General features: G+C 38.5%; 1 protein-coding gene across 2 annotated transcripts in view; it reads right to left on the bottom strand.

Moving 5' to 3' along the window:
* LOC106070989 (uncharacterized) overlaps nt 1-14,240 on the bottom strand; it is a 143,770-nt gene that overhangs the window by 25,080 nt on the left and 104,450 nt on the right. The window lies entirely within an intron of this gene.

Below are 14,240 nucleotides of genomic sequence, written 5' to 3'. Positions count from 1 at the left end.
ATTAAACTCACTGTTGCCAACTAAAAAAAAATAATTAAGATCTAATTTTAACAAACTCCAATTCGTGACAGTTGTTCTTCGTATCGAATCTCCTATATCACCGCTAGTTACTTGCTCAATGGTTTTAACTCTTTCTCTCCTAATTAACGATACCCATCGTTGATTTGACCCTATTAAATTCAATTAATTTTTAATTTTATAAACTTTAATTTTGTGTTTTATAAAAAAAGCATGCATTCTCCTATAGTTCTATACCAAAAAAATAACGCTTTCTGATAACAAACGAAAATGTCATTGAAGTTTTATCATAATAGGGTACAATGTACAAATGTGAAAAAAAGAACAATTCTCTCAGAACGTGGGAAAAATAATTACGAAGAGAAAGAGTTAAAATATGTTTTTAGTTATAGAGTGGAAGTCTAATGCTTATTCCAAACTGAAATGATTGTGGGCTATAAAGGGAAGAGCTTAGAACATTTGATTTCTGAAGTGCTAAGAGGTAGTGTACAGACAATATCACATACCTTTTATCAAAAACACCATGTCTACACCGGATACACTTGCCTTTTCTAGTTTTCCCGCCATGTGTGAAAATCTCTAATTAGGTTTTAAGAAGTCTCCTCTATGTTTAGGTTTCCATTTTGTTAAGATCTGGTTTGCCTTCTGTAATTTAAACAATAAATTTAGTAACATAGAAAAAGAACGACAAAATATATGGAGCAAGGCGGAGGCGATATAAGGTAACTTAAAGAAAAACGTAAGAAAATAAAAATAGATGGACTGGAAGATGTTTTGAAATTTTTCGCTAAATTAAATAATAACAAGGATGCTCTATTCAAAGAGTTACATTGCCTACTGCAAGAGGAAACTTATAAATTATATTAAATTTTATAATGCAAACTTATAAATTATATTAAATTTTATAATGCTATAAACATGGTTCACAAACAAACAAAAAAATATAACTTTTAAAATATTTATCGATTCAATATTTAATACTATATATTTACACCGGAAACTCCAAAAAGCTAGATATTTAGAGTAACCTCCCATCGGATAAGATCTCCAATTTCTAGTTTGATCTTTTTCTTTGTTGATATGTGCTGCAAATCTGTTTTACCATTGAGTATATATATATATATATATATATATATATATATATATATATATAGGGCTATAGATATAGATATATAGATATAGATAGATAGAGAGAGAGAGAGAAAGAGATATATAGATATATAGATATAGATCAATAGATCGATCGATCGATAGATAGATAAATAGATAAATAGAAAGACAGAGAGAGAGAGAGAGAAATATAGATAGATAGAGAGAGAGAGAGAGAGAGAGATTATATAGATAGATAGATAGATAGATAGATAGATAGATAGATAGATAGATAGATAGATAGATAGATAGATAGATGGATGGATAGATAGATAGATAGATAGATAGATAGATAGATAGATAGATAGATAGATAGATAGATAGATAGATAGATAGATAGATAGATAGACAGACAGATAGATAGATAGATAGATAGATAGATAGATAGATAGATGGATAGATAGATAGATAGATAGATAGATAGATAGATAGATAGATAGATAGATAGATAGATAGATGGATAGATAGATAGATAGATGGATAGATAGATAGATAGATAGATAGATAGATAGATAGATAGATAGATAGATAGATAGATAGATAGATAGATAGATAGATAGATAGATACGGAAATTACCGCACCTGCCTGAAACAATTCTTTGCAATCAGTAAAGATTTGGACGCTAACTGCAGAACTAGAGAGAAGGATTTTAGCAATGAAATTAAGATGCTCTAGAAGGATAGTAGGTATCACCTATTAAGACCGTGTCATTAATGATCAGATTAGAAAGAGGATCACAGTGGCACAAGGGGCCTCGAGATGACCTTCTGACTACAGGAAAAGAAACTCAAACAAAAACTTTATGGCCATATCTGAAGGTTTTCAGGGCTCGCAAATACTTTCTTCAAGTAACAAGACAGGGAAAAAAATTGTAAAAAAATACTTTAAAAAAAAAATGTATATAAAGCATACTTGTATCGATGAGTTTGAATCAGTCATGCAATTACATTTGTAATAGATCTAGACTAACCAAGAAAAAAAGCATTTTAAAAAGTAAAGCAAAAGGGGAAACTACCTGAATTTGAACTCATGGCTCAATCTCAGGCTTCTCAAGCCAATCTTATCTTATATAATACAGACGTTACTTCAAAAAAGAAGATGATTACGTCCTACGCGTCATGCATTCAGTCATGCATATTAACAACCAATGACTTAAATTCTTCCAAGTCACTAGTTTTCCTCGCTAGCTTAGGCAACCCAGTCCATGCTCTAATAGCATTAGAGAAGAAGGAGAATTTGTACAAATTTGTCCTAGCATATGGGACGAGGAATGTGCCTTTATCTTTGTGTCTTTCTGTGTATTTTATTAAATTTTGTTTTTGTATTTGAAGACACGGTAACCACTCTGCTGGTGAAGTGCTTAAGGAACATGGAAAGTTGTATAGTTATCTATTGTTTGAAATTGTTTCTATAGTCTCGTCCTATTTTTCAGGTTTGCGTTCATTAAGATAAGATAATATAAGATAACTTTTATTGATCCAATCAAATGGATGTTCGATTTGACTACAATTGACAACCTCAGCGTAACTACTGTACAATAACAATATAGATGCACGATATAGATGCACATACAAACAACATTCACACACGAAAAACACATACACACTCATAACCAGCGCTTTATAAATAGACTTCTATGAACTTCTCGATGACGACAGAATGTTAATTTTTAATGTTGGTAATCCAGGGTCTATTATTACTGAATGTTTTAATTTTCTTCTTTGGTACAATCATGTTTTGTCAGAACTGGATGTACGAATTAACAGTTGTGGTAAGTTCATCTGTCTGGGCAGTTGTTTACAAACATGTCCCAATCTGTTTACTCCAGACAACTTAGTGGCTGTAAAACAGCGTCGTCAGACCGTGACTGGATGGACTGTACTTCGGGTTTTGTTGTTTTTAAAACCGGTTTGTGCGTGGGTGTAAGATGGATCATTGGGTGGTCCGACTCTCCGAAGGGAAATAACGATCGATATGTGTAGGCCATTTTTATGTTTCTATAACACATGTCCAAGGTTTTATCGTGCCTTGTGGGACAATTAACATATTGACTATATGTTGGCAAGTGTTGAGCTAACGAAAGATGATTGAAATCATCATTAAGACTCAGACGATGACCTATGAAGGGGGTACCGTAGTACGTGCCACCACTTCAGTCAAGTACAATTTCTTTTTCTTGTTCAAGATACCAAACTAAATAATCTATTACCAATAGTTAATTAACTATTTTTTTTAATTGATTCTCGTGTTGTCAGGGAAACTAAATAATTGTGCAAATTTTCAACTTGATCCGAGATTGGGTGTGGGAGAAATAACGTGCACAGACTTTTGACCAGACAGATGGACAGACAGACAGAGTAAGTTGATATAAACTTTGACAGATGCAGACAGAGAAAGCGAAGGGAACACATTAAAGAATGGACAGGCCTGTCGTTGAAAGAGACTGTCCAAAGCAAAAGACAGAGCGGAATGGATAATGATTGTCGACAGATCATCTGTGGTGCACCAATGGATAAACAGATTATGGGATAGGTGAATGTGAATATGAATGTGAAGTTTAATTAAAAAATAAAAAGACATTAATGGTCATTTTGCCAATAGTCTAATTTAGACATCATTTACATAAGCTCACAGAATAGATACATTATAGGAAAGAGAAAAGAAATTGTAGAAGTCCATGATCTTCGAGGAATTTATTTTTCTGTTAGTTATCTTAAAATTTCAATACTTGGGAATCTTTTGTTAGTTTAATGTCGTCATTTTCGCTGTATGAATGGTTTCGGCTCTTGCGTCCTTATAGTTTAACAAAGTTACAAAGACAGTTTGTGTGGAAACACAAACTCAAAATCGGCCACAAAGGGCCGGTATCAATATTTTCAGAAAGGACATCAGAATTAAGTTCTATCAAAGACAAATGACAGGGATGAATGGAGAAAGAAGGTTGACAGATCTTGTGTGGTGCCCCAGCGGTCCAGCAGACCAAAGGATAGGTGAAAGTGAATGTGAAATTAACTGCGAACCTGGCATAACTGATGTCTTATAATGAATATCTAATTGATCTAATTGTTTTGTAAAAGGTCAATCTCTTAATTCAAATCCTCAAAAAGAAAAAAACATTTTCGTAGAAAAAAAAATATAAAATTATCCTTTTATCCTTTAGTTCAATGTCCTTTAACTACAGCACAGCTCTGCAGTTCACGAGATAATATGAAAACCTACTTATTAACTGTTGTTTTAAATTATGTCCAACTTATATGCATACTAAATTGCTTTTTTTCTCTTTAAATTAAAGTAAACATACTATCTTTTCTAGTTTACGAGATCTAAACGGGACGGACGGACAGACGGACAGACATTACACACAAAACTAATAGCGTCTTTCCCCCTTGATGGGCCCGATAAAAAAAACGACTTGTGTGAAAACATGTATTGTCCGTGGACCCAGAGGACGACCGTCGAGTTTAGTCAAATGTACGGCTGTTTCAAAGTGCCGTAAGGTCATTTTTACCATTACGTGTAATGTGAAACCTCCTTTGCCTTTCTTCGCATCTTAAGATGTGCTATTTTTTTTTTTTTGCTATTTAGTGGATACCTTGTGCAAGTGGCCTCTTTTGCTTTGATACGATTTTTTTACCTTTACCTACCCCTTAGTCTGTTGGACCGTTGGGTCACCATGCAAGATTTGTCGACCGTCTTTCTCCATTCCTCTCTGTCTTTTGTCTTACTTAGATCCTCTTTCAATGGCAGGCCCGTCCATTCTTTTATGTTGTCTTCCCATCGCTTTCTCTATCTGCCTCTTCTTCTTTTTCCTGGTACTGTTCCCTGAAGGAAGGTCTTTGCGATACTATTAAGCCTTCCCATCGCTTTCTCTGTCTGCCTCTTCTTCTTATTCCTGGTACTGTTCCCTGAAGGAAGGTCTTTGCGATACGATTAAGCCTTCTTAAGAGTTCACTTGAAATTTATATTTGAAAGGCCCTTGTTTGTGTGAGACTTTTTCAAAGGAGATCACTTCAATGATAATATTAAACTTCTTTTCTAGATTCCGCCAAAAGTGGAATAGTTTTTGTGCTGTCTGTATGTCCTTTCGCCTGTCACGTTTAAATCATCCGTCCTCGTTGTTCACCATCATTTAAGTCCAATTATTGATATTAGGTTGTTTTTTTTTTACGTGAAAAACAAAGACGAATGATAAATGGTGGCCCTTCAATGTAATAATTGGGATGGTCTTGTTTGTTTAACGTCTTTGGTATGTTCCTTCAGAAATGAAGATTAAAAAAGTTCTTAGCGCGAACCTCCCGCAGGACGACGACGGAAAAGCGACGGGCAGAACCCGGGACTATCGAAACGACAGTCTTGACCGCATGCTACACCACCAGGCAGCCATTTAGTTCAGTGATGGGCAACCGACGGCCCGCGGGCCAACTCTGGCCCCACGGAAAGGATAAATCTGGCCCACAACATGTTTTGAAATATTATTTTAAAAAGAACAAATTTCATTTATCTTTAATTTCTTTCCAAAAAGGCCCCTATCGTTAATAGGGCGTTGAGTTTTTTTTGTTTTTTTTTTTTTGCAGTGAAAAAACTATGACGAATAAATCAACAAAAAGATTTTAAGACTCATTTGGGGTGTTGCTTGTTAAAACAGTACAACCTATTATCGATAATGAAACTTCTAAATCTTTTGGCAAGAAAATTAAATGTTACAAAAAGATTTCAAGAATCTTTTTTTAAAAAAAAATGTACAACCTATTATCGATAATGAGACTTTTCAATTTTCATTATTAAAAAAAAAGCTCGAAATTTTAAAGAAAACAAACAAGCCCAACCTAATCTAAAGCTCTGGATTCGCTCTTGCTTCAAAAGATTTACATGTCCAAACCTGACATTTCCGGATAATGTAGATCTATATCCTAGAAATCCTAGCATTGTATTTCTTTATCTGTAAATATTTCTGATTAATTACTTTCGATATTTCGAACCAGCAATTAAAACTTCAACTTAACTCCCTTGACTTGCTCAATATTGTTATTAATTACTGACTTAAAATTATTTTATTTGTGGCCGGAAGCGTGAAGCACCTAATTAGGAGAAAGAACTTGATTGTACCCCGCGGCTATATGGCTAGTATATATGTCGATGAAAGGTCGCACTTTTGAACTTTGGTGTCATTGTGAACAGTAGACTTTTTTATTTTACTTGTAGTCCAACATGCAGAACAAACCATTGGCTACCAGAACTAGTAGTCTGCAACATATGCGAACATATTTTAAGAAGGATCTTCAATGAAAACAAGCAAAATCTCAAAAAATACTTTCTAAAACCATAGCTTGTTGACCTCCTTCTGTCTTAGAACCACTAACATGTGACTGTGGAGCCCTATTTGGGAGAGACACTGTCGTCCACAAATTTCGTAGGTTAAAGTGGCTTTCGCTTTGGTAGTAGAGGACTTTCTCATTTCTATGGCAAGCTTTTCTTCCAGAGCTGAGGCCCGTGGTTTTTCACTGTCCATTTCTTTCTTGGTTACCGTTTCTCTAAATCTAGAGCAGTCTAGGATAATGTTTTCCCAATGATCAGTATCCATGTTCACTGTTTTGAGGGCCTGTTTGATTACATTCACGTAATGGAGGTGGGGGCGACCAGTTTTTCTTGAGCCAGACGCCAGTTGCGAGTAGAGAATGACTTTCAGGATGCGATTGTCCTCCATCCGTAGCTTATCTAAGCGGAAATAACCGCTAATTACTGCCATTTATCCGAATACTACAGGTCTTAGCTCACTTTCTGTTACATAAAACGAAATTAATTAATTAGTGCTAAATGATTTACAACTGACTACTTCAGCGTAACTACTGTAACAATAACAATATAGAACAAATACGAACAACATTCACAAACAAATCACATACACGCTCAAAACCAGCGCTTTATGAATTAGACTTCTATGTATTTCTCGATGACGGCAGATGACCTTGTAATGACTAGGAATAGTAATGCAAAATTTCAACTTGATACAAGAATGGGAATAGTGAGAATGAAACGTGTATCTTATCTTACCTTATATAATACAGACGTTACTTCAAAAAAGAAGATGATTACGTCCTACGCGTCATGCATTCAGTCATGTATATTAACCAACGACTTAAATTCTGCTAAGCCACTAGTTTTCCTTGCTAGCTCAGGCAACCCATTCCATGCTCTAATAGCACTAGGGAAGAAGGAGTATTTGCGCACATTTGCCATGGTGCATCACACAGTGTTTCTCTGAGCATTTTATTAAATTTTGTTTTTGTATTTGAAAATAATAGTTGAGTGTTTTATGCATAATTGCTACTTTACTTTTAAGTCTTCTCTCCTGAAGGCTTTCTAAATTTAGTGTTTACATAATTAGGGGACTAAATCCTGATATATATTCACATCTCTCGTTAAGTAACATTTGTTCCCCTTATTTCGAAGTCAAAGAAAATAATTAATCACCAACAATTGTTTGATGCTTTTATTGATTCATGTCTTGTTAGGTTCAATAAATAATTGTACACAAGTTTTTGACTTGATCTCAGAATGGAAAATGAGAAAGAAAAAATATGGTCAAACTTTTTTGTTGATTAAAAGCTGTGTAAAATAAAAGGTGTATTCTTTCTACTCGACTCTGTATGGTGTATTCCAGTGGTATGGGGTGCCAATGCTGACTCACATCTTCGCGCCATGTACCTTATTCCAGTGGTATGGGGTGCCAATGCTGACTCACATCTTCGCGTCATGTATCTGTTTACCAGTGGTATGGGGTGCCAATGCTGACTCACATCTTCGCGTCATCTATCTGTTTACAAGTGGTATGGGGTGCCAATGCTGACTCACATCTTCGCGTCATGTATCTGTTTACAAGTGGTATGGGGTGCCAATGCTGACTCACATCTTCGCGCCATGTATCTGTATTCCAGTGGTATGAGGTGCCAATGCTGACTCACATCTTCGCGTCATGTATCTGTTTACCAGTGGTATGGGGTGCCAATGCTGACTCACATCTTCGCGTCATGTATCTGTTTACCAGTGGTATGGGGTGCCAATGCTGACTCACATATTCGCGTCATGTATCTGTTTACCAGTGGTATGGGGTGCCAATGCTGACTCACATCTTCGCGTCATGTATCTGTTTACAAGTGGTATGGGGTGCCAATGCTGACTCACATCTTCGCGTCATGTATCTGTTTACAAGTGGTATGGGGTGCCAATGCTGACTCACATCTTCGCGTCATGTATCTGTTTACCAGTGGTATGGGGTGCCAATGCTGACTCACATCTTCGCGTCATGTATCTGTTTACAAGTGGTATGGGGTGCCAATGCTGACTCACATCTTCGCGTCATGTATCTGTTTACCAGTGGTATGGGGTGCCAATGCTGACTCACATCTTCACGTCATGTATCTGTATTCCAGTGGTATGGGGTGCCAATGCTGACTCACATCTTCACGTCATGTATCTGTTTTTCAGTAGTATGGGGTGCCAATGCTGACTTACATCTTCACGTCATGTATCTGTTTACCAGTAGTATGGGGTGCCAATGATGACTCACATCTTCAAATCATGTATCTGTTTACCAGTGGTATGGGGTGCCAATGCTGACTCACATCTTCGCGTCATGTATCTGTTTACCAGTGGTATGGGGTGCCAATGCTGACTCACGTCTTCGCGCCTCTTCCCCTTCACCTACCATTAGTTTGTTGAACCGTTGGAGCACCACACAAGATCCATTCCTCCCTGTTTCTTGTTGGATAGAATTTCTTCCAATGAAATGGACCCTTTTACCATTTCAAGACATACATCTGTACCGTTATCTCCAAAGTCGATTTTTCACAATGTCACGCCATGAATATTTTTTCCAGTACGTATGGTCATTCCAGTGTTTCAGACATTGCGATCTATAGGGCAGATGGTGTAAAGGTCATCTGTTTATGTGGCCCACGGTTAGCTGTGAAAATGGGATGATATGTGGCCAGCACAACGACCAACCACTTTTACTTTTCCCCAACTAATATCAGTTAGGCATTAGAGCTGGGTGCCCTAAAGATCCCGAAATTGAAAATCCCTGTCTTTAACCAGGATTCGAACCCGTGACCCCGGTTCGACAGCCTAGCGTTTTACCATTGCACATCTTGTTCCATTGTAGACTCTTTTATAACTTTTATAATCACATAATCACTTCTGATGTCAACGAGGCTACCTAGAATTTGTTGGCCCAGGTCTCCCTGTATCACCATTTCCTTCCGGGGTAAATAAGTCTAGGTCGTGGTGTTTTAATTGACCTCAAGTCTTATATATGTTAGCTGCAAAGTACAAATCCGGCATTCTGTAGAATGCCTGAAGATTTCAGCAAAGTAAGAAATGATTTCTCCATATTCTACTTTGCCTTGGAATTCTATAGAATGGCATTCTAAATGATTCTATATATAGAATGACTAGAACTGCGTCAGGCTAAGTGTGAACTGTTGATTCAAAGTATTTTGTTAATTAATAACATTAGTTTCTCGGAATTATGTTTCTATTGGCCAGTAGTCTAACTAGATAATTTAGTCTTGTTCTTTAAACCGTAGAGTTTGTTTAATTGAGATTATCTATGTGTATATGTTGTGTACAACGTTATTGTGCTTGGTACATTGTGGATAAACATGAAAAACATTTTAAACAATACTTCTTTAAAGACAATAGGCCTACCTCCTGAGTCCTACCTCCTGAGGCCTACCTCCTGAGGCCTACCTCCTGAGGCCTACCTCCTGAGCCTTCCTCCTGAGGCCTACCTCCTGAGGCCTACCTCCTGAGTCCTACCTCCTGAGGCCTACCTCCTGAGTCCTACCTCCTGAGTCCTACCTCCTGAGTCCTACCTCCTGAGTCCTACCTCCTGAGGCCTACCTCCTGAGGCCTACCTCCTGAGGCCTACCTCCTGAGTCCTACCTCCTGAGGCCTACCTCCTGAGTCCTACCTCCTGAGTCCTACCTCCTGAGGCCTACCTCCTGAGGCCTACCTCCTGAGGCCTACCTCCTGAGGCCTACCTCCTGAGTCCTACCTCCTGAGGCCTACCTCCTGAGTCCTACCTCCTGAGTCCTACCTCCTGAGTCCTACCTCCTGAGTCCTACCTCCTGAGTCCTACCTCCTGAGGCCTACCTCCTGAGTCCTACCTCCTGAGTCCTACCTCCTGAGGCCTACCTCCTGAGGCCTACCTCCTGAGGCCTACCTCCTGAGTCCTACCTCCTGAGTCCTACCTCCTGAGGCCTACCTCCTAAGTCCTACCTCCTGAGTCCTACCTCCTGAGGCCTACCTCCTGAGGCCTACCTCATGAGGCCTACCTCCTGAGGCCTACCTCCTGAGTCCTACCTCCTGAGGCCTACCTCCTGAGTCCTACCTCCTCAGTCCTACCTCCTTATGCCTACCTCCTGAGGCCTACCTCCTGAGGCCTATCTCCTGAGGCCTACCTCCTGAGGCCTACCTCCTGAGGCCTACCTCCTATATGCAACTTTTAGAGCGATTATTTTTCTCTTTGAAATCATATGAATGTTAAAAAACTATGGAACATTTATATGAATGTTAGATTAAAAAACAATGAAACATATTTGTACCCCACCTCTCCCACCTTCTCCCCGAGAAGGAGTCCTGGTTAAGTGAATGTATTGATCTAGTACACTTTATAATGTCCCAATGATATGCTTTTAGATCTAGACCCAGAAGACGATGCGCACAGTTTTCCTGAACATTCATTTATTCAACTCTTGAATCAATAAAGGCAATAAAGCCTTAGACCACAGTGGGAAATTCCCGAAAGTGATAGTCCTTTCAAAGCCAAATTTAAATGTAATTTATTTTTTACTTGAAAAATGATAGCGGTCAGGCTGGAGAAGAAATGAAGAACTTAATTGTAAACAAAATAAATGAGAAATGGACGAGCTCTCATCCAAATCACAAAAAAGATGATGCTTACTATAAGCTATCCCGACAAGACCAACGTCTAATCTTTCGACTCAGGACCGGACACAACAGAATGCGACAACACATGCACCGGAAGCTCAAAATTGGAACCAGTGAAATCTGCCCATGTGGAGTATCACCAGAGAATGCCGACCACGTCCTCCAAAACTGCTCTCTTTACCAAGAGGCCCGTATAAGACATTGGCCCCAAATCACCCCAATAGAAAGAGAACTATATGGAGAGCTCCCTGATTTGGAAACCACTGCGCAGTTCATCTCATGTATTGGTCTAGTCATATGAACATTCCAACATAACAATGAGAACGAAGAAGAAGAAGAAGAAGGCTCGAGTTTTCCCCGTGTCGCGAACGAGCTAGTAACTTTTTTTTTTTTGTTAGCGATATATAACAACAGTTAGGATGTCTGCCTGGTCGTGAGGTTTGACTGTCGTTCAGATTTATCGATGGTCCCTGGTTCAAACCCTGCCCGCTCCAAACCCTGGTCGTCCTGCGGGAGGTTTGGACTAGGAAGTAATTATCTTCAACTCTGAAGGAACATCCGAGACATGTAAAACAAAAACAAAACAACAATTCTATGAAAATCGTTAGAGCCATTTTTGAGATCATCCGTCCATGCCTGCTCCTGGCTTGTTCAAGTTTTCCATGAAGTCCTGATTTCCATCCATCCATCCCAGTGGCGCTACAGCCCATAGAGGACTTTGGGCTGCCTTAACACACCCCTCCATTCAGATCTCTCCTGGGCCTTTCGTCTCCACGCCCAAACCCCATGCCGTTAAAGCTGTGCCTCCACATCATCAATCCATCGCATTCGTGGTCTTCCTTTGGCGAAATTATCACTATAATAGAGGTACTGTAAAAAGATTTTTCATATTGTATTGTATAATAGGAAGACGAGAACAATATAGGATCAAGGTCAATACGACTACCTTGAAGAAACCACGTGACCAGATTTTGATATATAATTGGATCAAACGTTTTGTTATGTTGTTCGTGGAAAAAACACATGAAATTAATGTATCCTGCTAAACAAGGCAATTCATTTACCTTCTCAATACTGTGAGGTTTAACTTCATTTTTCTCTATAAAAAAATGATTAATTACCACTAATTAATTAACAAATTGGTTTTGATTGATTCATGTGTTGTCATCGACTATGATGCTAAATTTTAACTTGATCCGAGACTGGGAACTGGGGAGATAATGTATATCAGACAGACAGACGGACGGACTGAGTTTATAAAAGATTTGTGGGGAAAAAAAAAAGGTTACAACTAAGCAAAGATGCTATATAGAGTTCAAGACTAAAAGGTGTGGGGAGAGGTCGATTCATTCATCATTAAAGCAGGGGTTCTCAGCCTGCGGATCGCTACCCCCTTGAGGGTCGATTGAGGATTTGCCAGGGGTCGCCTAAGACCATCGAAATTATGGATTGTTATTGTCTACTCTTCTGTATGTGTGTTTGTGTTGGGGGGGGGGGGAGGTCGCGGCAGAGCGGGGGATTGTAAAAAGGGGTCGCCGAGCTTAAAAGGTTGAGAACCGCTGCATTAAAGGATGCTAAAGAAAAAAGAGAGCGGATGTCACTGTACTATAAAAGGGACGAAAATTGTGAAGGTGGGGTTGAATTGGGGAGGGGGGAGTTCTGGTCGAAAAGTAGAAAGAAGAATATGTAATACTTCGGTATTAAAGTTAGAAGCCGAAGAAAATAAGAGAGAGATTGTATGTAGTATGTAGTACTATTTTTTTTTGGGCGGAAGGTTTTTTCAATAATTTTACAGATTCAATTTAAGCTGGTTTTGTTGACATTGTGCCTGAAACAATAACATTTAGTCTTTTTCTGTATACTTCAAAGTGCTCGCACACCAACAGGTGCAGACGCTGTTGACTGCTTTCATAGTTTCCTATTTCTAGAATCGTAGAACGTGGATTTTGTGCCGTCATGAACCTCACCATGAAGCGCGGTGGCTGAGCGGTAAAGCGCTTGACTTCCGAACCGGGGGTCCGAGGTTCGAATCCTGATGAAGACTGGGATTTTTAATTTCGGGATCTTCGGGCGCCTCTGACTCCACCCAGCTCTAATGGGTGCCTGACATTAGTTGGGGAAAAGTAAATGCGGTTGATCGTTGTGCTGGCCACATGACACCCTCGTTAACCGTAGGCCACAGAATCAGATGACCTTTACATCATCTGCCCTATAGACCACAAGGTCTGAAAGGGGGAACTTTACTTTTTTTACTTTATGACAATAAATACGTAAATAATGATTTCTTTTGTTGGCTGATCGATAAGGAGTTTGGCTTTCGAACCGGGGGTCCCGGGTTCGAATCCAGGTGAAGACTGATAATTTTTTTTATTTCGGGATGTTAAGGGCACTTCTGAGTCCACCCAGCTCCTATCGGTACCTAACATTAGCTTGGTAAAGTAACATTAGCTTGGTAAAGTAACATAAGCTTGGTAAAGTAACATAAGCTTGGTAAAGTAACATAAGCTTGGTAAAGTAACATTAGCTTGGTAAAGTAACATTAGCTTGGTAAAGTAACATTAGCTTGGTAAAGTAACATTAGCTTGGTGAAGTAACATTAGCTTGGTAAAGTAACATAAGCTTGGTAAAGTAACATAAGCTTGGTAAAGTAACATTAGCTTGGTAAAGTAACATTAGCTTGGTAAAGTAACATTAGCTTGGTCAAGTAACATAAGCTTGGTAAAGTAACATTAGCTTGGTCAAGTAACATTAGCTTGGTCAAGTAACATTAGCTTGGTCAAGTAACATTAGCTTGGTCAAGTAACATTAGCTTGGTAAAGTAACATTAGCTTGGTAAAGTAACATTAGCTTGGTAAAGTAACATTAGCTTGGTAAAGTAACATTAGCTTGGTAAAGTAACATTAGCTTGTAACATTAGGTTGGTAAAGTAACATTAGCTTGGTAAAGTAACATTAGCTTGGTGAAGTAACATTAGCTTGGTAAAGTAACATTAGCTTGGTCAAGTAACATTAGCTTGGTAAAGTAACATTAGCTTGGTAAAGTAACATTAGCTTGGTAAAGTAACATTAGCTTGGTGAAGTAAAGTGAAGTTATGCTGGCCACATGACACCCTTGTTAACAG

Source organism: Biomphalaria glabrata, chromosome 15 (genome assembly GCF_947242115.1).
Source record: "Biomphalaria glabrata chromosome 15, xgBioGlab47.1, whole genome shotgun sequence".
NCBI classification, from domain to species: domain Eukaryota; kingdom Metazoa; phylum Mollusca; class Gastropoda; family Planorbidae; genus Biomphalaria; species Biomphalaria glabrata.
Note: the sequence above shows the minus strand (reverse complement) of the source record. Positions and strands in the feature narration are given on the sequence as shown.